The sequence below is a fragment of the Psammomys obesus genome, unplaced genomic scaffold (assembly GCF_907164565.1).
Source record: "Psammomys obesus unplaced genomic scaffold, mPsaObe1.curated_primary_1811, whole genome shotgun sequence".
NCBI classification, from domain to species: domain Eukaryota; kingdom Metazoa; phylum Chordata; class Mammalia; order Rodentia; family Muridae; genus Psammomys; species Psammomys obesus.
The window spans coordinates 1,454,264-1,480,395 of NW_026585609.1; the positions used below are offsets into that span (position 1 = coordinate 1,454,264).

The 26,132-nt window shown below is 42.9% G+C and overlaps 1 non-coding gene across 1 annotated transcript; it reads right to left on the bottom strand.

Annotated features, from left to right (window-relative positions):
* Positions 1-5,691: 5,691 nt before the first annotated feature.
* On the bottom strand, positions 5,692-5,823 carry LOC129680410 (small nucleolar RNA SNORA17). The gene has a single exon (XR_008720683.1). It is a non-coding gene; the product is annotated as a small nucleolar RNA SNORA17 (small nucleolar RNA).
* Between the last annotated feature and the right edge of the window lie 20,309 nt (positions 5,824-26,132).

Sequence of the window (26,132 nt, forward strand, 5' to 3'; positions counted from 1 at the left end):
ATCTCCATTCAAGATCACCCTGGAACACAGCCTTGTGGCTGAGCGAATAATAATCACAGGAAAATGGATGCTCAGTGTGCCTTTGATTAATTGTTACTCCAAAACGGAGCCTGAGGTTAACGCTGTGCTTCAGGTTTCTTCCCTCCCCTGTGCCTCTACTCTTCAATGTCAGCCCTGCTTCTCTTCCCTGTGAGCTTATCCTGAGAGCTGAAACTCAAGTCTTTATTATGCTAAAGAAAAACAATTAACTTAGCACAGCACCTTATAAAGGGTAATTTCATTGGATAGAAGTGAAGATGGAAAATATTTCTGTGTCCTTTTTGTCCTTATGCACTTCAGGTGCCAAGCTGAAAAGGTTTCAGTGTGTGTTATGTTGGTGTTCAGGCAATTCAACTGGCCTGCCTCAGGGGATGTTAGGGTCCTGACAATATCCTATGTCATCACCTGTGCCAGATGTGCAGGATTTAAGGACCTGTCAGCAATCGCTCTCTCTCTCTCTAACTGCCTTGGTTTCTCTCCCCCTCTCTGTCTCTTTGGGGAGCCCCTCTTCTATCTCTCCTTTCCCTCTTACCCCGATAAACTTCCTTCCTCATACTAAATATGTCGAAGTGGATTCATAATCAATATTATAACAGTGTGGAATATGGAAATCTTTTCCTTCTTCTGTAGGAAGGGAATTCAATATAAGAGACCAAGAGTTAGAGAAACTCCCTGTAGGCAGATGGGGAGGGGGCCTTAGCTAGACGTGGTGCGTTTCCAAGATAGGCAGCTTCTTCCTCAACCCCCTGGCTGAGACAAAAGCCTGGCAGCTTTGTTCCCCCACTGGCAACCCCTGCTGAGGGATCAAGGCCAGAACAGGACAAATCTGAAACACCAACCAACCAGCCTGTCTTCACACTGAGCAGCCTTAAGGTAGGGGAGGAGGACTCTTCAGAAGCTTTGAAAGCCCCAGCCCTCAAGGGGCTGGAGTTTTGGCTTAATCCCCCTCTCCTTCGCAGAGGGTCTTTTCTCATATGTCTGCTGTGTGCATGTTTTTTCACCCACAATAAATGCCTCCCTATAACTGCTGATTTTGTTTTCGGTGCTTGAGATTTCTCTGCTGCTACCCGTTGTGTTTCAGATGTTTTCCTGCTTTTAATTTCTTACCTGACAGAGAAAACAACCCCCTCAAGATTTCCTATACTCTATCATTTCAAGGTCCCAGACTGTATTGAATGGATGGAGAAATGAAAGCTGTGCAGAATCAAGCCAGACAGAATCAAGATGGCACAACCAAGCCTTGGAAGTCTCAGAGAAGTGGAAGGGTGTGTGAATTCTGTGTTACAAACCAAACGGAGACACCACAACATTTCAGAGAGCTTGTTTGCACAGAGAGTGATGCATGAACTGGGCAGCTCCAGTCTAAAAGAGTTGGGGAGCTACATGGAGGGATTACCCCATGGGGACACTTTTAGGACGCACAGAGAAGCAGAGAAGGAAAAAAAAATCCTTCGTTATGTCACACTTGTCTTATTTGATCTAACCTGTGAGAACGTTGTTCTCTGTAAGTTTGTTGCTGCTTTGGAATGGCTGAGTTTAATCATATTTTTCTTCAGCACAGAGCTGACTGTGAGTAATCTTCACCATCAACTAGATTGAACTTGGAATGACTGAGAAGACTCACCTGGGGACATATCTGTGGGTGATTTTCTAGACGGGGTAAACTGGGGTGGGAAGGGCTACCTGGACGTGGGCAGCCCCTGCATATGAGTCTGCAGTCTCACTGATACAAAGAAGTGATCTGAGCACCATGCTTCATCCCTGTCTCCTCCTGACTGAACATAAAGTGGTCAGCTGCCTCATGCTCGTGTTCCTATGACATCCCATCATGGCAAACTGAACCCTCAAAATGAGTTTAGGTAATCCCTCCCCTCCCCTCCCTTCCCCTTCCCAAGTTGCTTTTATCAAGAATATTGTCACAGCAGACATCAAAGTAACTAACGTAACTGGTCTCAGCTTGACCCTGCTTGAGTATCTGTAATGGCAAGTATATGTATACACCTTGTGTTCTATTTCTTTTCCATTGCTGTGCTAAAACGCTGAGGCCAAGACGACCTGTAGAAGTGTTAGATCACCAAACAGGCCCCTAAGATGGCAGTGCAGCTGCCAATACCCTGGAATGGCTACCAGAGCTTAGCTGGGTCAGGTGCCATGAGGAAACAGAAACGCATTTCTCAGAGACCCTGTGACTCTGGGACCTCGTGTTACTAGCTAACTGCCGTTTCCTCATTCCTCCCTAAACCGCCATCTGCCTCAGGCAAAAGGACATCTGCTGCCCATAAACTGGCCTGCTCACCACAGGCACAGACCCCTTCTGGCCTGTTTTTATCCAAGACAGAAAAAAGTCTCTCTAGAAGAAGGGATCTATTTACATTAAACCTTGAGGAGCCCTATAAAGCCTACTTGCTCTCCCTGGCTGGGCTACTGCTCTGCTCTCCTGAGACTGCCCAGTAGCTGGTCCCACAATAAACTTCTTTCCACCACTGGAGTTGTCCTATTTGGTGGTCTCATTGTGCTCATTTGACTTTTTTTGCTGACCTGTGCAGATCTTGTCTGCTGGACCTGGGATCTGAGAACCTCAAACAATGGGGTGGGCTAGAGTCTAATGCTCTGGACAGCCTTTACTTTCTATACACACATAACAAAGAGAGCAATGATCAAAGGAAGGCTGTTAGAGTTCAGAAAAACATGTAAATAAATGCTGGTAAACACATACAAAATATTAAGAGAACAGCCCTTCCTCAGAACCTTCTTAGAACAGACCAATTTAAACACAACTACCTGGTACATACTATATATAGATTATATCTGGGAAAGGACAAAAGCAAGGCAGAAGGCCATATCCAGATTCAGGGTACACAGACAGACTGGGCTCTATGGCTATGTTCTGACATCAAACAAGAATAAATACATCTTATAAATTGAATGTAAATGTTTGTTGCAGGACGAATGAAATCACATCCCAGAACAATCGAGGAAACAAAATGCACCTGAGGTAGAAAGCCCTCTGCCTTTTCCCACAATTTCCCAAGGCACTGATCATCACGAACCATTCTTTTGACTGTGTTCTGGCGCTCACTTACATAAAGGAAGGGTTTATTTGGGCCTATAGTTCCAGAGGGATAAGAGTCCATCATGGTCGGGGATTGTGGCAGCAGGAGGCAGACATGGCAACAGCAGCTGAGAGTTCCCAGCTTCAATTACAAGCAGGAAGCAGGAAAGGCACAGCACACTAGAACTGGTGCCAGTCTTTACGCTTTCAATGTCGGCCTCGAGTGACGCCTTTCCTTTAGTAAGACCATGTCTTCTAAACTTTCCTAAACAGTGCCATCAACTGGGCACAGCTTTGCAAGTGCCAGGGAGTATAGGGGGCAGTCATCCAAACCATCACACACTAGTTTTCTAGTCAGGTATTAGGTTTCCCTTTATCTGGCTTTTGAAAAAATAGAGGGAAGGTAGAGTTTATGCACAAGACAAGCAGCTCACTGGGCAGCTACTCTTGGTTGTCTACTTGACTGACCTGAACTAAAACCCAATTGGCTGGGTACACCAGATCTTGCCTGCTTGCCTTCACTCTCTCTCTCTGACAAGTCCATTCCTTCACTGGCATTAGAGTCTACTTCTTTGGGATTTTAGCATATATCGAAGATGAGCTGAGATATACAGCATGGCAGATTGAAAAAGTACTGGATTCTTGGACTTTACCATTGGTAGACAGCCACTGTTGGACTAGCGGGACCACAGCCTGTAATCCACTGTAATAAATCCTCCTTGTATATAGATTCACTCTATTAGTTCTATTCCTTTAAAGGACCCTGACTAATGGATTCAGCCACGTTGCTAAAAAGTTGCTACTTTCCATCAGGATCAGCCTAGTGTGACAAAGCAGAGAAGGGTTCCACCTCACAGGTAAGGTGAAGAATCATTGCTATTTAATGGGACCTACTGTGTACTTGGTATGATGTTAGCACAAGAGCATCACAATTCCCAGCATTTCCCTTGTGTATGTGTGTGCATGTTTGTGTGTGTGAAATGTGCACGTGCATGTAAAAGCCAGAGGTCAATCTTGTTTTCACCGAGTCTTGGAATTCCATCCACCTTGGTTCATTTCCTAAAATATTTTTATTTTTGTGTATGTGCATACACACAGGTGTAGCTTTTCAGGTCCTGTGCAAGCGAAATATACTTAACCACTGAGTAATGTCTTCAGCCTTCCATCTTGGTTTGTTTGTTTGTTCTAAAATTACAAGTATGGGCAGTGGTGACACATGCCTTTAATTCCAGCATTCAGGAAGCAGAGGCAGGCAGATCTCTATGAGTTTGGGGATAGCCTCATCTACAGAGCAAGCTCCAGAGGAGCTTGATTGAAACCCTCTGTCTCAAAAAAAAAAAAAAAACAAAAAAAAACAAAAAAAAAACCCCAAGCAAACAAACAAACAAACAAACAAACAAAAAACCCCTCAGTTTTTAAGCCAGCTGTGGTGGCTCATGCCTTTTTTCCCAGCACTCTCAAGAGGCCAAAGCAGGTGGATCTCTGTGAGTTCAAGGCCTGCCTGGTTTACAAAGTAAGTTCCAGGATTATTGCACAAAGAAACTCTGTCTCAAAAAAGCAAGAGTCTGTTTTCTCCTTCCACCATGTGGGTCCTTGGGAAGGCTTAGTGGAAAAAGCCTTTACCTACTGAGCCATGTTGCCAGGCAGATCACCTTGAATTTTTTTTTCTGTTGTTGTTGTTGTTGTTTGCTTTGGTTTGGTTGTTTTGTTTTTGTTGGTTTTTAGAAGCTTTTTATTGGTTCTTTGGGAATTTCACATGATGCACCTCAAGCCTACCTATCTTCCTCTCCCCTTGTATTGGCCCTCGACCCTTGCAACCTCCCCCAACACAGGAAACAAAAAATCTGTGTAACTACGTGCCCCTTCTCTGCTCTCATGCCCCCAAGGCCAGCTCTCCCACAATGCTCAGGTAAGGGGCAGGGCCAGTTCTCCACAGCCCTTGGACATCGCCATGTCCCAGGCAGCATCCCAGTCGAGGGATGTCTGCCTGGTGGTAACAGACCCCTTCTGCTGCAGGATCATGGAGTCATTCATGGCCCCTGCTGGCATCACAGGCCGTGACCCCACCATGGTCCAAGGTGGCATCTTCAGATACTCACATCAGGCTATTTCTCATTACCCCTGAGTCTTCAGTTCTGCCTTTCTTCATTGTGCCCACATCTTTCTGTTTCTCTTTCTCTTCCATTTCTCCTCCACTTACTTCCTCCTACTAGTGGGTCTGGGGTCTCTGAGTGTCTGGGGTCATCTTGGAGTGCTATGCCCTATTCGTGCTTTAGGTACCTGGCAGGGGTCATCTCAGGCATGACCCCAGGTTGGTGGTCATCTCAGGCTAGCTTCCTATCCAGGCCCTATGTTGCTGGACTGGTGGTCATCTTGGGCTTGCTTTTCACTCCAGCCACCCACATGTGGGGTCATCTGTCCTGGGAGCCCACCTACCCAGGGTCCAAGGTCCAAGGAGAGGGATTTTCTAGTTTTTGGTTTGTTCCCACCAGGCCACATGGCCCCAGCTTGCTCACCACCGTGGGAGCCTGTCTCAGGAATCCCTCTCTGGGACCCCTGGTGCCAGACTGGTGGTCATCTTAGGCTTGTCTTTTTCAGGGAGTGTTAGGCTACTAATCATTCAGATGTTCACAGGTTCATAAGTCAGAGTGTCGAATAGCCTCTCTCCTCTCTGTCACCTACTGATGCATTTGTGACACAGCAGCCACACTTGCAATTACCCTAAGGACAGGTACTTTCTTCTTTCTTTTCTTCCTGAGATAGTTTCACTGGCCTGGAACTTGCCAATTTGGATAGGCTGGATGGCCAGTGGGCCCCTGGGATCTACTTGCCTGTCACTGAAAAAGTGGGATGACGACGTTGACTCTAGAGGTCAGTTTTATCTCTAAATGTTCTCAGTATTTCAATGCCAGAGCTGTCTCCCAGTGTCAGCATTTCTATCTTCTGAAGAAGAAATAGTCTTTCTCAAGAATGAACTCCCTGATTGGATAAACAATTCCAAATGGTCAGTCCTGTATTCATGTACATACAAGCCCCAAAATTTTAGCGAATATATATATATATATATATATATATATATATATATATACACACACACACACACACATATCTATGCACACACACATATACATATATATATATATATATGTATATTCTCTGTATAATGTTCAGAATATTTTTAGAAATTCTAGAGGTGTAATTCGGGGGGGGGGATGTAGCTGACCTAAGGCCACCTAAGGCTCCCAACCCAAGTAATCTCATTAGTATAGGCTTGGGTGTGACCAAAGAGGACTGTTTAACAAAAGGCCATCTAATAATTTAGGTAAGCCCAAAAGTGTTAAGTGGCAGGCACAAGGGAAAAAAACCAAATATGTGCCATATCATACACACAGGCTTTCAGTTTAATAATCACTAAGAATCAATTGTGTTAAGATTTGTTAAAACAAGTCTTGATGACATAATAGCAAGAGCTGGTAGGGTCAGTGGTAGGTCCTTGTCTAGCATACTTGAAGCTGCAGCAGCAAAAGTAACTCCTATAAAATATGATTTTGTTACATAGTCCTGGAAAATGTTGCATCATATATTATGCACAGACATTTGACTTTTTATACCTTTTGAGCAATACATGCAAAAAGATCTTTAAATTATCATTTACCAAATTGTATTTCATATCAATCTCAATCTACAATGTAGAATAATCTTAACATCTGAGAAAAGTGTTAATATGTGTCTAATTCAGGTTATATATCTATGCTTTAATAAGCCTTATCCTGACATTTACTAGAAAAGGAATCAAACCATTATGGCAGGAAATTGGTTTCTATTAAAAATGAAAAGCATTGTTGAGAAGAAAATCTTATTTTCTATGAATTTTTACAATTTCCTCCTGGGGTTCTGACTAAAGAAACATATTAACAAGAGGGCAGAAAAACAAACAGGTTCAACTATACAAAAGAGTTAACAAACTAATGTGTGGTGGAACAAGATCTTCTGAGATCAAACACTCCATCTTGGAGGGAGGTCCATTTAGAAACAGGATATTCTAAGAGGTGGTGCAATATTTCAACCTTTAGGCAGGCTCCTTAAGTTCAGTAAATAAACCACTCAAAAGTCTCAGGAAGTCCCTGAAATTGATCAGATGTACCAGGCTCCCTGAGTATATATAAGAAATAAGGACAGCTGAGAGACACCTTCAGACAAGCTGAGCTGCCTAGAAGAGATTCATACCAGCTGACACATAGAGACTACAGGTGCAAGCTTTTTTGGACTGTCACCCATGTTGGGATGGGCTTTGGTGTTACAACTGTCTTTGAGTCATTTTTGCACCTGTAAGTAACCCCAATAGACTCACTGGCTCACCAAGCTGAACTTGGGTGGTATCTGTACATTGGTCCATCCTGGTTCCCCAATTGAGGTAAAGAGATGTTTGTTCATGTCTCCCCAGGAATAGTGTCACACAACAAATAGGACTCCACAAGGTTAGCATTTGAGGCTTATCCACCATTTTAACAAAGAGGAAAAGAGGTGATTTCTGAAAGAACAAATGACTTTCAGGTTAACGTGGGGAGAGTTGATGGTAGCTATGTATGAAAATGTCTGTCCAGCAGTCTTACTTGGGTGAGGCTGTCTCAACATTGAGAGTCCTTTGGCCATCAGAGTTGGTTTTCCCAGGCTGTGAGACGTCGAGAGAAGAGATCAAAGCGGTTGAGTTTGGGAGCAACGTAGGGCAGGGGTGGTGGGTTGGTGGGTGGGTAGGTTCTACATTTCAGAAGGTACAGACAAGTGAGAAAAGACCTCTTCCTTCAGTTGTTGATTTTTAAAATAGAAAACCTCATCATTGTTGTTGGTGGTGGTGGTGGTGGCACATATATAGAGGTTAGAAGACAACTCGGTTCTCTCTACAGCGGGTTCTGAGAATCAGATCCAGGCCATCAGGCTGTGCAAATGCAGCAAGTATTTTACTTGCTGGGACTACAAGCACGGGCTACCTACCATGCCTTGTTTATTCAGTGCCAGCGATTGAATCCAGGGCTTCATGCACTTTACTCCAGCACTCTTACCACCTAAGCTACAACCCAGCCCTGACACTTGTTCTTTTTTTGATGCAGATGTGGCTCATCAAAGCAATACTTCTTCCCAACCTCCTGTCAAATGTTTCAGACTCAAATTACGCTGTGCCATTATGGCACAGTCTGGATCCTTTCAGTACATCTGTTATACATGGAATGAAAACTGCTTTTGTTAACTTAAAAAAAAAAACTTTTATATACTTATTTGTAAATTTACCCAAAGAGAGGTAGATTTTATCTTTCTAACCTTTGATTGAAAGTAAGATTTTAAATTTGCCTAGAAAAATTTGTTACTGTGAATTTTTAAATGTGAATTTTTTCACATCTTTACTAACGTTCATTTTCTTTGTCCACTACAACGTTACAAAAAAAAAAAAATGCCCCTTCTTAGTGATGCTTCATCGGGATCTCTGAGTCTTGAGGATGTGCCTCTGCTTTTACTGTGAAAAGATTTTGAATCATTGCTGAGCCCGGGAGGACTGCGGCTGATGGGAGTTTCTAATTGACAATATACCCACAGGACACTTCTCTTCTTAAGGGTAGCATTTCAATAAGTGTTGCCAGGAAATAGTGGTGGGTGAGCTTACAAGGGAAACTAATGCTTTTAAAACTTGGAGTGCTCAGCAACTGAAAATGATGCTTCGGGCAGGAATGATGCCACACTCCTGCAAAGCCATCATCACCCTGGAGTCTGAGGCAGGAAGCTTCTCAAGGTCAGTTTAGACAAGCAGCAAGTCTGAAGCCAGCTTGAGCTAAGTAGATCTTGTCTCATAAACAAAAACAAACAGGACAGTAACAAGTGCACACAATTAAAACAATAAGCAAAAAAAATTTTAAAGCAAGAGGAAATATTTGTTCATATGTTTCTCTCTCTCTCTCTCTCTCTCTCTTTTTACTTGCTCTTTAATCGGTGTAATGCTAGCTAGGTGTGGAGGAACACATTCATGACCCTGTGATGATCACAACAAATTCAAAGCTAGCCTGAGCTATAGAAACTAGTGGGCATAGCAAAACTTTGTCTAGATAGATGGATAGATAGATAGATAGATAGATAGATAGATAGATAGAATTATTGATAGATCGATGTTCGATATGTAAGCTGGAGAAATGGCTTTCAGTGAACAAAGTTGCTTGCTGAGGAAGTCTGATGATAGGGATCCAGCCTCCATAATCTATATGGTAGAAGAAGAAAACTGACTTCTGCAAGTTATTCTCTGTCTTCACGTCTGTGCTGTGGCACATGTGCCCTCACATACGTGCACATAAATAAATGTTTTTTCTTTTTAGAAAGATCTAGTTTTCATCTTCTGTGTATGCATGTCTGTGCACCACATGCATTCCCGGTGCCCTTAGAGGACAGAAGAAGGCATTGTGTTCCCTGGAGCTGAAGTGGCAGATGGCTGTGAGCCACCATGTAGGTTTTGGGGAGCTGAATTCAGATTCTCTGCAAGAGTGAAAAGTGCTTCTAAATTCCAGACTCATCTCTCTGGCCCTGGATAGATATTTTAAAAAATGAAAATAGAGATAATAAAATAGAAAAGGAAAATGTGCAATAAAAATTTGGGATAACCTCATGACCTATTAAGGTCACGGAAAATGAAAGGTATAAAGGGAACTACCGTGGATAGAAGCTATTTTTCCCCTTAGGATGTGTGATTTCTCCAAAATATATCTGAATGTCATTAAGAACTAAACCAGGACGTCGAATTCAATGATCTGGAGACAAAAAGAGGCTGCAGTGATTATTTTTAACCAATATTTTTGTTTAGACTAAATTGAACAAACAGTCTTCTGAGGCAGTCTTGATATCGAACCTTTTCCACTGGAGGAGCATGCACTAATCAATAACTCTTATTTAAGTTATTAAGACTGTTGAGAAATGTAAATAATCAGAAGAAAGAGCTTTGGAATTTAAAAGGGGTTGACACAATAGACTCTATGTAGCTGTTCCTTTGGCCAAATGTACCACATGGATCCCACCTAGGGAAGGAAATTTGATGGCTACATTACAGTGTCTGACAAAAGGCTATAAAGTACTTGCTGGTCAAGTCAGTTCTTTTATTACTCCTGGCCGAACTTCCATTCTTTCTCTCTTTTTAATTAAAAATTTTCTTTTTAACTTTGTATTTATATGTGTATATATATATATATATATATGTATGTGCAAGCCTTCTTATTTTTAATGTAAAGAATCCTTTTTAAGTTTTAAGTTTGTATTTATGCGTTTTTAGGTTTATATTTGTGACTCACACACACACAGAGTGTAGGTGCCTCTGTAGGTGTAGAAGTCAGTAAAGGGTATCAGCTCCCTCAGAGCTAAAGTTACAGCTGTGAATTGCCCAACAAAGTGGGTGGTGGGAACGGAACTTCGGTCCTCTGAAAAAGCAGCAAGGGCTCTAAACACTTCAGCCTTAGAAAGGATTTGTCTCCCCAGTCATTGTTAGGATCATGCACAAGATGCCTACAGCAAGTTAAACTAACCCGAAAAAGAAGATGCAGGTTGAAGTGATAAGGAGCCCCTCAGAGCAGGAGGCTCAAAGAAATGGGGGAAACAGTGCCGATGTAGACAGTATGTGCCTGTGTGCTTGAAGGACTAAAGGGTGACCTCATGATAATAAACTTGGGGTAAACCAGAGAGATCTGTGCTTCAACTCCCTGGAGGCTCTTGTCTTTGAAGATGAGTGTTTCTCCTACTCCTACACCCTACTGGGAGTAGGAGAGACATCTGAATGAAGATCTACAAATTTATTTATTTATTAAAATGTAATATAGCATCCCAAGTAATGGCTTTCATTATGTAAAAACCTGCTTTAGAGCAAACTCAGAAAAACCCTCTCTCCAACAGGATGGGATAGGAGACAGTGTGTCTTGACTGCTCTGTCCCCAAATGTCACAATGGCACACTTTGTGGCTACATGTCTAAGCCCTGTCACTGAGAAGGAAGGCTGTTACTCATTTGCTCATCCATTCATCCATCATCTGTCCACACATTGATTACACTCTCATGCACGCATCCTCTCTCTCTCTCTGTACTAGGGATTGAATCCAGGGCCCTGTGCATGTTAGACAAACTACCACAGAACTATCCTCTCCCCAGCTGCAAGAAACCTAATTTTGACTTAGTATTTTAACCAAATTATAGAAATTTATGCCATTTTAGCCACCTTTTAAAGAGCCCCAGTGACACTACACATAACTACATATATAAACATGTGTTATTTAACCATAAATAAGTACATGTATCTACAGTATTTCCCCTTATTTATTCTTTTGGGCTAGGTGGGTAGAAAAAATTTAATGCATCTCACTCAGGAGCCCAAACAGTTATTTTTCTGTAAGATACAAAGTACAGAAAATTGAACTTTTCATGCTGCAGGCAGTCTCAGATTAATGAGAATGTGAATTCTTGCCCTGTAGCTTCTGCATTTAATATTATCTCTCTTGTTTGAAGATGATCCTCGACGTGTTGACCAGAACACCCCAAACAAGAGCAACTTTCCTTGTTTGTAGGGAGACTTTGGCAGAGTAATAGGTAAGTGGTTGCACCTTGGAAACCTCAAAGTAAAACACTACAAACCAAACAAAAGTTTATTTCCCCCCTTTTCTAATAATTCAGAGGCAGATGGTTTGGGCAGGGCCTGATCCGCAGGTCATGGGGGGGGAGGATCCAGCTGCACCCTCCCTTAGGATGTTTCATGATAGACAGATCAAAATTCCAATCAAAAGAAGGGAAAAGAAGAATAAGCCAAGCACGTCTTTCCTACCATTAAGACAACATGGAGTTTGTCAATTGTTTGAATCCTTCGAAGCATCAACCAGGAGAGCTATTCCCTTCTTATGTGGACTTTCAAAACCTCTACCTTATCAGTGGTCAGCTCAACCTCCTGCCCCACTACAGTAGCCCCTGGCCTTATTACAGTACCTTCTGTCAGCATCAATGGGAAGAAAACAAACACTAACACACTTTGGTTACATTTTTCTCCTGCATCTCAACCCTGACGTTGGCTGGCTCTGTCTGAGCCAGCATACAAACCCTGAATTTATGCATGTATCTATGGAACATCCTCTCAAGTGTTATAGACCTGCAGAGAGTTCCAGGCTTTTGTATCCCACGACAATGAATTACATCAGGGGCACATGGCAAGAAAACAGAAATGAGATGATCTACTTTAAAATTTATTTATTTAGAATAATTTTATTCCATTTATTTTTATTTCATATGGATGGGTATTTGATCTGCACGTATTTCTGTGCACCACCCGCATGTGGCATTTTCAGCGGCCATCAGATCCCTCGCGCTAGAGTTGCAGATGGTTTTAGCCACCATATGGGTACTGAGAATTGAACCCTGGTCCTCTGGAAGAACAGCAGAACTCTCAACTACTGAGCCATTTCCAGCCCCAAGAGAAAGACACTCTTGAGGATGGATGTGGGGTAGTGAGATTGGAAAAGGGATACACTAGTGAGCACTGGACAAGGAGTCTCAAGGACCCTGTATTGGTCATTTTCATGGCACCTGTTTCTTTAGCATTTGTACACCCAGGGCTTTGCTCCGTCATTTTAATGTACGGACTTTTCTAGAGCATGCTCTGTTTGTTGTGTGTAGCCCCAGTGGGTCAGGATTCCCAGTCTTCTGCCAACTGGCTTCCTTCATAGGTCAAGTCTGATGTTGCTTTCTCCAGTCTCTTGCAAGCTTGCCATCTTTATGCCACTTGTACACACTTGATTCTTTCTAGCTCTTCTTACTTCTCTCAGTGGAACAAACAAACAGACAAACAAACAACACACAAACAAACTCTTTTTGCTTACCAACTTACAAGTCACTATTACAGTCATTTCCTCCCACCCTTTGCAGTAGTCCTCTTTGGTGAAGCCCAGATCTTTTTTCTGTTTATTTAATCTGCCCATTTGTTGTAGTGGAAGCTCTTTCTCTGGGCCCGACATGACCATCAGGACCCACAGAATACCTTAGCCATGCAGCCCTGACAACAGACTAAGCAGTGATGGTGAGGGCCGTGGTAATGGCTAACAATTGTGGTGGTAACAGTAATGGGACTGTTAATACCCCTCTTAGGGAATAGAGCAGTGCATATGCCTCCCCTGAGAGTCCACAGGCTCTTCAGTTGCACATAGTTTCAGGCCCTTAAGAGCTAGGCAATCAATGGAGGGAGGACTCTAGCGATGCAGCTTTCCTGAGGCTGTCACAGACAGACGTGTCACATTTTCATTGGTGCAGATGCTTTGAGTCACCGTGCTCCTGTTTGTGACTACTCACCCATGTTCCATTTATTGATTGATCGCAATTATTTCCTGCAATAAACCCATTAGGTTACTAAGCTGCATTTGGATGAAATTATTTCTTTGGTTTGTTGGCCCCGAGTCTGGGGTGAATAAACATTGGTAATGTAACACCAACTCAAACCAGAAGTTCCACAGAGTGGAATGGAGCTGCAAAGCAGCCTGGCAATCATACTGTCTAACTGGCCAACTATATCTACCTACACCTCAGGGAGGAACTCTACTACTAAGAGAAGGGGCTGTCTAGAACTTACACAAAACAGTTGCCAGGATATGCATATTTTTCGTAAGGGGAGTATCAGCCATATAAGAGGAGGAGGCTCCACTTTGTCGCCACAGCAGCCTGAAGAGGGCCTCTGTTTTGGGACCGCGACTTGGAATAAAATGGGATTTATAGCTCTGATCCAGAGAAGAATTTAGGAGCATCCAGCATGAAGCAGAGTTGAGGTTTAGTGGACATATTTAACACAGATCTGAGGGTAAGGGGTAAGCAATAGAAAGGTGCTCAGAGAGAAAGACACACCTGGCAGGGAAGGGCGTGGTTTCTCCGAGAGTGGTGCTTGCTTTCTTTACAATAGCCAGAGAGAGAATGGTTTTGAAGCTATTATCTTCAGAGTGTTGCTAAGAAACCTACAGGAAATCACAGGGCAGTTCCGAGGGGCACCTGAGAGGTTACAGTTGATAAGGTCTAGATCACAGGGACATAGGAAGCTAAGCTGTCTTTACTGTAAGCCAAGCTGATAATCTTACTCAAGATTCTTGAGAATGTGTGTCGAACAGAATGAAGATTTATTCAACTTTATACCATTAAAGCCTGGGTTGTGGCTATTTTTCACATAAAATATCCAAACAAGAAAGGAATGTCATCTCTATGATAGCAGCATTCTAGGCAAATGTCTTGGAATTCTTGCTTCTCAGTTGGTGAGAAACTTTCATTAGAGTCCAAGGCAAGGGGCTCCTTCCCTTCTTAAGTCCCCCAAATTTCCCTGCTTTTCTCTCCAGCTACAGATGACACTGTGGTGTTAACATAGCTTCTCCGTGATTGTCGGATACTTTTACCCATAATTCAACTATTTCTGTCACATGGCTCTTACTGTGAGGGGTGCCCCGAACTTGGCTACTCTGCCATGTTTCTAAGAACATGCTAGTATGAGACTGAAAAAAAAATTAAACAAAAGAAGAAGAAGAAAATGAAAGAAAACACCCCACAACCCCAAACACAATATGCCAGTGTTTTCTTTTTTCCAAGTAAAATGCTTCTCAAATTCAATTTAGGACATTGGCTTTGGTCTTGGGATTTAAACTTCATAATTTAAAACCTAATCAAATTTTGGATATATATATATATATTTTTTTTTTGTGGGAACAAAGTGGGATTTTAGTCAAGAGCATGTACATAATTTTAGAGGCCAGACAGCTCTTCAGGGCAGTTCTGGTCTGCAGAGACAAATAGATACAATTTTAAATTCTGGCTCTGCCAATTAGAAGTTGAGGAAACTTAGGCATGGTATATAATATCTTATTTATAAAATACTGACCTACATTATTGAGTGCTGGGAATTAAAGATAAGGGGCCAGTGAGATGCCTCAGCAGGTAAAGGTACTGTGCTAGCTGGGTTTATGCCAACTTGATGCTAGCTAGAATAATTCGAGAGGAGGGAATCTTGACTGAGAAAATGCCGCCCTGAGCTAAGGCTGCAGGAAAGCCTGAAAGGCAGAGGACCCAGCCAGCCCACTGCACTTGGTGCCATCCCTTGGCAGGCATGCCTGGGTTCTGTCAGGAGGCAGGCTGAGCAAACCATGAGAAGCAAGCCAGCGAGCAGCACCCCTCCATGGCCTCTGCATCAGCTCCTGCCTCCAGGTTCCTGCCCTATGTGAGTTCCTGCCCTCACTGCTCTTGGTCATGAGCTGTTACATGGGAATGAAGTTAACTCCTTCTTTCCCAAGTTGATTTTGGTAACAGTGTTTCATCACACTGTTTGGACAGGTACCTGGCCGCCAAGCCTGATGCTCTGAGTTCAGTCTCCAGAATTCACATAGTGGAAGGAGAGAACTGACCCACAAGTTGTTCCCTGACCTTTACATGGGTGGATGTAAACACTCATAAACATACACACACACACACACACACACACACACACACACACACACTCACTCACACATGCTGGGCTTTTGTACATTGCAATTACCCTTTATCAAACAATTTTTAGCTATTAGCTATCTATGCACACTTTATCAAGCAATCCCCCTATTAGCTATTTTCTCCACATAAGTAGAATTTTAAAAAATCTCACAAAAATGCTGAAATGTTCCTAATATTGTGAAGCTTTTGGGCCTGCATTTTTTAATTTATTTTTATTATTAGTTACATTTTATTAACTTTGTATCCCAGCTGTATCCTGCTCCCTCATTCCCTCCCAATCCCACCCTCCTTCTCTTATCTCCTCCCTGCCCCTTTCCAAGTCCACTGATAGGGGAGGTCCTCCTCCCCTTTCACCTGACCCTGTTTTATCAGGTATCTTCAGGACTGGCTGCAAAGTCCTCCTCTGTGGCCTAGCAGGGCTGCTCCTCCCTTGGAGGGTGGGGAGGTCACTGAGTTCATGTCAGAAATAGTCCCTGTTCCCCTTACTAGGTACCCACTTGGATACTGAGCTACCATGGGCTACATTCAAGCAGAGGTTCTAGGTTATATCCATACATGGTCCTTGGTTGGAGAAACAGTCTCATATAAGACCCCTGTACCCAGATATATTTGGTCCTTGTGGAGCTCCTATTCTCTCCAGGTCATATTAACTCCCCCTTCTTTCATATGATTCCCTGCACTCTGCTGCAGGTTTGGTTATGAGTCTCAGTATCTGCTTTGATACACTGCTAGGTAGAGTCTTTCAGAGGCCCTCTGTGGTAGGCTCCCTAAGTGAGGACTGATCATTTTACCCCCTCTTTCTTGTTTATCTTCTTTAGGTGTATAGATTTCAGAATATTTATCATATCTTATAGGTCTAAATAAGTGAGTGTATAACATGTGTCTTTCTCCTTCTGGGATCAGAATGATCTTTTTTAGATCCCACCATTTGCCTGCAAATTTCATGATTTTCTTGTTTTTTTATTGCTGAGTAGTATTCCATTGGGTAAAAAATACCACAATTTCTGTATCCATTCTTCCATTGATGGACATCTGGGTTGTTTCCAGGTTCTGGCTATTACAAATAAAGCTGCTACAAACATGGTTTGTATACTTGTTGTATACTTGAGCGTCTTTTGGATATGTGCCTAGGAGTGGTATAGCTGGGTCTTGAGGAAGCACTATTCCTAATTGTCTGAGAAAGCACCAGATTGATTTCCAAAGTGGTTGTACCAGTTTACATTCCCACCAGCAATGGAGGAGGGTTCCCCTTTCTCCACAACCTCTCCAGCATGTGTTGTCATTTGAGTTTTTTATTTTAGCCACTTTGATGGGTGTAAGGTGAAATCTCAGGGCTATCTTGATTTGCATATCTCTGATGGCTAAGGATGTTGAGCATCTCTTTGTTTCTCTGCCATTCTATATTCCTCTGCAGAGAATTCTCTGTTTAGCTCCATACCCCATTTTTTAATTGGATTACTTGATTTATTGCTTTTTAACTTCTTTAGTTCTTTATATATTCTGGATATCAGCCCTCTGTCAGATATAGGGTCGGCGAAGATCCTTTCCCAGTCTGTAGGCTGTTGTTTTGTTCTGACAACAGTGTCTTTTGCTTTACAGAAGCTTTTTGGCTTCATAAGGTCCCATTTATCAATTGCTGCTCTAAGAGCCTGTGCTGTTGGTGTTCTGTTCAGGAAGTTGTCTCCTGTGCCAATGAGTTCCAAGTTCTTCACCTTGGAGCTGATTTAGTGTATCTGTTTTTTCTTCTAACTGATTTAGTGTATCTGGTTTTATGTTGAGGTCTTTGATCCACTTAGACTTTAGTTTTGTGCAGGGTGATAAATATGGATCTATCTTCATTTTTCTTCACGCAGACATCCAGTTGGATCAGCACCATTTGTTGAAGATGCTGTCTTCTTTTCCATTGAATGGTTTTGACTTCTTTGTCAAAAATCAAGTATTCATAGGTGTGTGGGTCCATTTCTGGGTCTTCTATTTGGTTCCGTTGATCCTTCTTTCTGTTTCTATGTCAATACCATGCAGTTTTTATTACTATTTTTCTGTAGTACAGTTTGAGGTCAGGGATGGAGACACCTCCAGATGATCTGTTGTTATACAGGATCGTTTTGGAGATTCTGGATTTTTTGCTTCTCCATATGAAGCTGAGAGTCTTTCTTTCAAGTTCTGTAAAGAATTGTGTTGGTATTTTGATGGGAATTGCATTTAATCTGTAGACTGCTTTTGGCAGGATGGTTGGGCCTGCATTTTGATGGCTCTTGTGCATAAACATCAATTGAGACTAATTCCAAGGAAAGATGGGATCACTCACATTCTTTCATGGTACTGAGAGAGCTGGATGGGTGAGCCGACATGGATTATTATTTCATATGTATGTTCTTTAAAAGATTCATTTTATTTTTAATTAATGTGCACATGTGTGTGCCTGCGTGACTATATCCACTGGTGTGCAGGTGCCCAAGGAGGCAGAAGGGGGCACTGGATTTCCTCTTGCTGGAGTTACAGGTGTTTGTGAGTGGCTTGATGATGCTGAAAACCCGAACTCAAGTCCTCTGGAAGAGCAGAGGACGACGGAGCCTTCCCCCAGCGCCGGGCCCACACAGTAATTTTAGACCTGCAGGTAACAATGTGGACACCTTTAGGTGTTCCCTGTCAAATCCTGCCATCAAATCACTTGTTTTTCTAAGAATAACCCTCAGTCTTTGCATTCTCACCACATTCAGCCTTAATCGCTATGCAACCAAATCCTTAATGCCATCTGCCAGTATTATTTACAAGGGACTGAGCACAATCACATATGCATTGCAATAAAGAAAAATTTAACTTTGAAAACATTGTGGAACATTACATAAAGATCCCTGAAGCTTTTAGGTAAGCTGAAAGACAGATTTTGCATAAGGCGTTCGTTAATGAACATGGGTTAATGACACATTCTTTGGATGCCATTGCCCTCAGCTCCATGCTTGCTACAGTCTGGAGGTGACATGGGAGAGGTCTGAGCACTGGGTCCCCAGTTAATGGTGCTGTTTGGAGAGGTGGTGGCAACTTCAGACAGATGATGAGGTCTGGCTGAAGGAAGTCAGTCACTTGGGGGTGGGTGGGTTTTGAGAGTTAAGGATGTAGGGTAGGTGGGAGGAACAGCTTGACAACAGAACAGGTTTAATGGGGGAAGAGAGAAGGGCTGCAGAAGGGAGGCCTCTAGCTGGCTGCCATTTATAGACTAGAGATAGTTATGGGGCATAGGGAGGTAGTAAAAGAAGAGGAAATGCTTCCTCTCTTGACTGGAGACTGGCCATTTCTAGGAGTGATGAGGGCATGTGGACAAACAGTGTCTCCTGTGTTGGCTGTAGCTGAGTATCAGCAGGGCAAGAATCTAGGAAAGCATGTAACTTTAATCCTGGGAATGCAAATTATGTAGTTTTGGCAGTTACCACCATTTAACCAAACCAGAGGAGCTTAACAAAATGTCTGAGCTGTAGCTAACAATGCCCCCTCTCCACCTTTTTTCTTCCTGATTTGGCAGAATCCTGTCCAGCCCCAGGCTGCCACAAGCGCTCTGTGGTTCTCACTGCCCAGCCTTCCACCATGAGCTGTACCCTTACACCATGAACCAACATAAACTCTTCCTTCCTTAGGTCAGACATCTGACCACAGGGATGGGAAGAGTAAGTATTTAATGTCAATATCCCCAAATGGCCAGGCATAGTGGAACTTTTTACAGTTAGCAGTCAGGAGGGAGAGGCAGTGCACCGCTGTTAATTTAAGGCAGGCTTGGTCTATATTCGGAGTTCCAGGCTAGCCAGGACTATGTAGTAGGAAATTTTTTTTTTTTTAATTGCTTGGCTACACTCCCCTTTGGGAAACCTAAAGGCTGACGGTTAAGAGTCACAAGACTTACCATCCACAGGGAAAACTTATGTAAATCACAGCACTCCCCACTCTTCTTGGTGAGGTTTGCCTTCTCTATGTCTGTGATACATTTTAGATTTTTATGTATCTCTATAGGCCCTGCCACTAACTCCAAGTCTCCATTGTTGCCTGCTTGGATTACTGTAACAGCTTCAGCCTTTTCCAACCCCTTCTGTCTTTCATTTAAGTTATCACTTGATAACCAGGGACATGTCCTAAAGTAAAAAATAAAATCATTTTTCTCTTCCATAAAAACTCAAGTTTGTTTTCTATGAAACTTGGAGGAGGACGGGCTTTTCTTCCAATGTCCTTGAAGGCTGGATTTTTCTGGCTTCTGAAGGCTTGCCATTTAGGTAGCAGCCTGTCCTCCGGGAGTGCTGTTCGAGCCCCTGGACTTCGCTCTTCTGTGCTGTGAATCTGCTGAGCACATTCCTGTTCAGCCACCATTTTCTTCCCCCATCTCCCACATCCTAGAGCATTATCCCTGCTGCAGTTTTAAGATGCACTTCTCACACAGACCTTTTCTGATTACACCGCCCCCCCCCCCCCCCCCCCCGCCTCCGCCAAAGCAGGTTCTGCTCCTGTGATGGTTTAGACGGTTGTAGGTAGAGCCTTTAAGAGGCGGAGTCTCATCGAAGGAAGTGCGTCACTAGGCAGCGCTGCAATGTGCTCAGCCCCGCTTCCGGCAGCCTCTGCTTACTGACCGTGGAGGTAATATGGCCAGCCATCTCACGACACTGCTCCTACGACTTCTTCACTACAGTGGACTCTTCCCTTCAAACCTGAAGTCAGAACAAACCCCTGCTCTGTTAAGTTGCCCTTCGTCAGGTATTTTGGTTACAATAAGGAGAAAAGAACCAAACACACCTTCCTTTGGTGAATGAAGAGCCTCAGACGTAACAGGTTAGACTGAAACTTTCCAAGCATATTCCCATTTGAAACACATTTATGAATTGGATTACCTGATGACATTTGGAAAGCTACTAGGAATCAAGCAGCTGGGTACAGTGTGCCACACGGAGGGCTTTCACCTGGGCACAGTGGAGTGTGCTGAGTGCTTGGCGGGAGGGGCCTCTGTCACAGAGGAAGTGATGGGCAGGTTTGGAGGAGCCTGTGACCGGGCTCCTTCTGCTACCAAGAACAGTGTCACACCTTGACAATTGGCAAGACTGCTTCAGGTGTGTTAGGAGCGTCCAAAATCAAGATTCAATTCTACCTTTAAGGAAACTAATGGTAGTGTTTACCTTACAAAAGTTGCTGGCTTCTGTAGCATAAAGTCATGGGAGTGATTTGAAAGTGTCCCATAGCCCTGCTGATACGATGTGGCAAGGCAGATGTAGGGTAAGTTTTGTGAAGAGAAAACACCATGTAGGTCTCAGGGCTGACAGCCTGTCTTATCTAATATATGTATTTTTGAAAGCACAGAGGCAGGAACTTGGCAGTTACTCTGCCCTTCAGTTATCCATGGAAATATAATATATCCTGCATGCAATCATCTTCGAGCACGAAGACTCCCTCTAAATTAAAGGATGGCCGGCCGTTTCTAAATTGTCAAGCTTAAGGAAGCAACTTCAGGGCTGGAGACTGGGCAAAGCTGCTTGCAGACAAGCCTGAGAACCCGAGTTCCATCCCTGGAATCCACATGATCAGGGCACGGACTGTCGTAAGTTGTCCTGTGGCCTCTGCCTATGTTACCCAGGTGCCTTTCCCCCAAGCACACAAACACATAGTTCTCTAAAACAAAACAAAACAAAGCAAAAACTTCACAGATATTTTAAAAGAATGAGCCACAAGCTGGACATGGTGACTTGTGCTTGTAATTCCAGCACCCAGGAGGCAGGGGCATTGAAAGTCATTGCAAGTTTGAGGCTAGACTATGGACTGTGGAGATCCAGGCCAGGTCAGATAGGACTACATAACAAGACCCATCTCAACCAAAACAAAACAAAACAAAACAAAACAAAAAAACCCCATCATTTTCTATATCTACCTTTTAACATTTGTAGAAAGTTATTACTGTTTGTGTTCATTTGCTTGTGAATTCTGTCTAGTGTGGCTAAATGATAGCGCTAGGGTGCATGCTTAGAGCTAGGCCAGGAAATGCTTTGTAGGAAAACACGTTTCAGTTAGGTTTAGCACCTGTGTTTAGCTGTTTATTTGTAGAGAGAGATGGGACATTTCCAATGCTGATTGCGCTGATTAATGGTGCGCACCGGTAAGAATCGAGGGACCACAGTCAAACACCACAACAACATGGTCTGTTGGTTTTTATGTTGAAGAAATTATGCATGAATTTGGTATTTATATTTCTTGGGGAAATTACAGTGCTCTTTTCCTCAATGCATTGTCTACATAAAGAATATTCCATTTGTGAATATGAATACAAATCTGTGATTCCAGATTTTATTTTTTAATAAGCAAACATTTCCCAGAAATATTCAGCGGTTTAGCTGGAGGATGTTGGAGGGTCTATAGTCTTTATAGTCTATAGGGATGTTATAGACTATAAAGAGACACATCAGACTTAGGTAAAAATAGCTACTTTGGGGATTCAATAAGGTAATTTGTCTTCTGTTTCTTCTAGGTGAGGACAAAAAAAAATAAAATCAACCATCACCAGTAATATTTCATAAAGTACTATTGTTTGATATAAGACATAGTCATAAAATTCAAAATTGGATTTATGAGTATTAGAAGCTATGTTATTCTTATTTTTTGCATTTCACCTCTAGGCACTAACATTTGTTATTCATAGCATGACATGAGCTTGTGGGTTAGTCCTGAGAACCTATTGTTTCATAAATCATTAGTTTTTACTTCCTTTGATTTTTTTTTTTGTTTGTTGTTGTTTTGTTTTGTTGAGACATGGTTTCTCTGCATAGCCTGTTGGAACTAGCTGTGTAGAGTAGCCTGGCCTTGAACTCAGAGATCTGAGTGCCTCTATCAGAGTTCTGGGATGAAAGGTGTGAGCCACCATGCCTGGCTTAACCTTCCAAGACAGTATTTGCAATTAAACTGATAGAACATCAAGGCCACCCCACAGTGTGCTTAGCCTTCTAGGACATGGGTTTTAGGTTAGCTATTAGTAAAAACCTGAGCACTGCTGGGACAATGCCATGTGCCTGTTATACCCAAACTTGGGAAGCAGAGACAGAAGGACCATGAGTTCAAGGCTGACCTGGCACACATAGCAAAACCCTGAGTCAAACCTTTCCCCCAATAATCAACCAAATAAACAAGAAGAGCACCCTTTTGCCAAAAAACAAACAAACAAACAAACAAACAAACAAACAACAGACAAAAGCCACCTAAACAGCTAACGAAGTGTGTACTGGTTATTTTTCTGCTGCTTCAATAAAACACCATGACCTATGCAACTTATGTAAGAAAGGTTTTATTTAGGCTTACAGTTCCAGGGGGTAGAGTCCATAGTAGTGGGAGGAGGAAGGCTCACATCTTAAACTGCAATATGTATTAGTTATCTTTCTGAGGCTGTCATAAAACAGCATGACCAAAAGCAGCTAGTGGAAGAAGGAGTTTATTCTGTCCTATGGCTCCAGGGAGAGGAGAGTCAGTCACGGTGGGTGTGCAAGTAGCCAGCATTGTGGCAGGAGCAGGGAGCTGAGAGAGAGCAAACTAGGAGTGGCTTTACTCTCTCAAATTTCACCTCCCAACAATGTACTTCTTCCTGAAGGCCACACCTCCCAGATCTCCCCAAATCTCCCCAAACCACCATCAGCTGGGGCGCATGTGTTCAAATATGTGTGTGTGTGGGGGGGGGCATTTCTTATCTAAGCCACTACACATGAATTATCATAAAAACTTCTTATGGTTTTGAGGAGTCACTGCTGCATCAAACAACAGCAACAGCGCCTAACACAGTGCTGGTTTTGATGAAGCACCTCTGTTAGTAGAGTGCCTGCCTAGGATGCATGAAGCCCTGAATTTGATTCTGAACACCTTATAAACTGGGCATTGTAATTGCAGCATCCCTGGAAGCAGAGGCAAGAGGGTCATCCTTGGCTATCTAGTAAGTGCTCTATCTCAAAACAAAACACCCAGTGCCTTCAAGTACCAAGTATAGCATCCTCGCTTCTGTCTACAGTTTGAATATAGCTCAGTTGGACAGTTTACTTCTGCTCCCCACGGCATTAGTTCTGGAAGGCTGATTCTAGCATACGGATCCAGTTCTAAGGAAGCTCACTCCCACAGTTGGCAAATTAGTGTTTGCTGGACTCTGTTGGGGCTGTCAGCCAGGGTGTCTGCAGTCCTCCGTGTGACCCCCTTACACTGGCTTCTTATAGCACAGTCACTAGGTTTCCACTTACTAATATACTAGGAGAAATCTCTGTCAAGTGGCCAACCTCAACGCCAAGGTCAGAAGATATTTCTTAGGGAGGTAGGTCTCTAGAGAAACTCAAAGGAACAAACAGCCACATTCTGTTCAAAGCAGACCTTAACAGAGCTCTTCACCCATTTTTAGTTTTTATTTGAAACAGGATCTTATGTAGGCTAGGCTGGCCTTGAAATTGTACCTGAGGATGACCTTGAACTCCTGACCCTCATAGTTCCACCTCATGAATGCAGGAGCTACAGTTATGTGTCAGCAGATCTGTTTTTCTGTGTTGCTGGTGATCTAAGTCAGGGCTTTGTGCATGTTAACTGAGCACAGCCTATGAACTTTACTATATCCTTAGTCTCTCTCTCTTTGTGTGTGTGTGTGTGTGTGTGTGTGTGTGTGTGTTTGGTTGTTTCTTTCTTAGAGTTAAAGGAAAGGTTTTTAATGTAGATATGGGAAAGAACAGCCAGAGGCATCTAGAAGAGTTCAGAGCAGAGAGAGAAAGTAGTAGACTGAACAGGACCATCAGAACTGGACCTGGCCAGGAGAGAAGCTGGAGCAGAGAAGACAGATGGGGGTGGGAGAAGAGAAAAACAAAAACCAAAAGAAAGAAGATTAGGGCAACAGAGCACAGCCAAAGTAGCAGGCTTATATGTTTATTGTTTCTTACAGTATGAAAAGATGGCTAGCCCACATAGATAGCTCACCTTCCTAATCAGGACTCTTGAGAAAAAAGCACAGCCAGACAGGTTTCTCATAATCCAAGCTGGCCTTAACTGTGTATGTTCAAGGATGACTCTGAAATTCTCTGATCTTTTTGTCTCTACCTCCCAAGTTCTGGGATCACACCCCAGGGCCATCATGCTTTGAAAGCTCCCTATTTATGAGAGGTTACATTTCTAGCAGTAACAAATACTCACGAAGTTTAACGATCTCAAAGCACAAAGGGCTTGCATCTTGCTGTGTCTGTGTTCTCCATGCAAGTCAGAAAGGAGGCTTACTCCCTGTGGTCTCCTAGTGACACAGGATGTTGGGTTTATATTGACCTGCGTCTTCCCAGTGGCCTCAGCAGAAGACAGAGAGCATGTGAATAATGTGCTGCTCTTTAAACTGTTAGCAAGCCCCCAGGATACTCTTGTTTCAGACCAGTGCTAGGGCTAGAGGATCAAACTCACATCCTCATGCTTGTATGGTCAGCATCTTGCTGACAGAGGATCCACCTTCCCAGACCCTGTTTTCACCTTACAATAACTGCTTCTGTTGCTTTTTCCTTCCTGCTCTCATCCTATGCATATTGTACACTTGGGCATTTCCTCCTAGGGAAACCTGAAGTCCCAGGAACCTGTTTGTGACTCCTGTCCTTCCTTCCTTCCCTTTCTCTCATTCCTTTCCTTCCCTTCTCTTCCTTCTTCCCTTTCTTCCTTCTTATTTTGCTTCCATGACCTTGCCATTTCCAACTGTGTTGGGCCACATTTAGAGCTTTCCTGGGATAGCCAGTGCGTGGGTCACAAGTTGACACACCCATGTCCCATTTCTGAAAATACTCCCCTAGGAGAGCTCTTGCGGTTTTGTTTTTGTTTTCTCCTTTTTAAGTCTAAGTGTTGCCCCCCATTGCCTGGTAGTGATCGCCCACCTTCATCTCTTTGTCTCAGTCATGCCATGTTTCTGTTCATTTTTATAGCTTGTCTTCAGAATAGCTTTCTCAAACCCTGATCTCTATATACCATGTCTCGTTTGATTCAGACATGGTCTGCTATTTTTCAGGCTAGGCACTTCTGGTCTTCTTCCTACCTTAGCTTTTGCCTCTTTCTTGGTTTTCATTACAACTAACTAGGTAGCACTAGTGGGATATATACCCGATGGTGGCTCATTACCCTGTTTATCTGAGTAATTTAACCTCAGTGTTTGTCTGATATTTACTACATGAAATGTTCTCCCACGTAATTAATGTCTTTTCTAATTGCTATCTCAGAATCTCTCTTCTTAGTTATGGGACAGCATGGTCCATGTTACCTTTAACCTTCTTAGCAGTCATTGAGTTTGTGTTATTCTTCTTACTGTGAGCCAATCATTGTGCTAAATGGTCTATATGAATTATTAAAACATTTCTCTTCCGAGAACAGTTAAGTACAAAGTATTAGTCATGCTTTTTAGATAAAGGTTCAGAGAGGTTAAAACCTATTGAATCTCCTGTAGCTACTTAGAGTGATTAGGGTTTAAAAGAAAAGAAAAGAAAATCACTGTTTTAGTCAGCTTTGTTCTTCTATGGCAGAATACCCCAAGCCT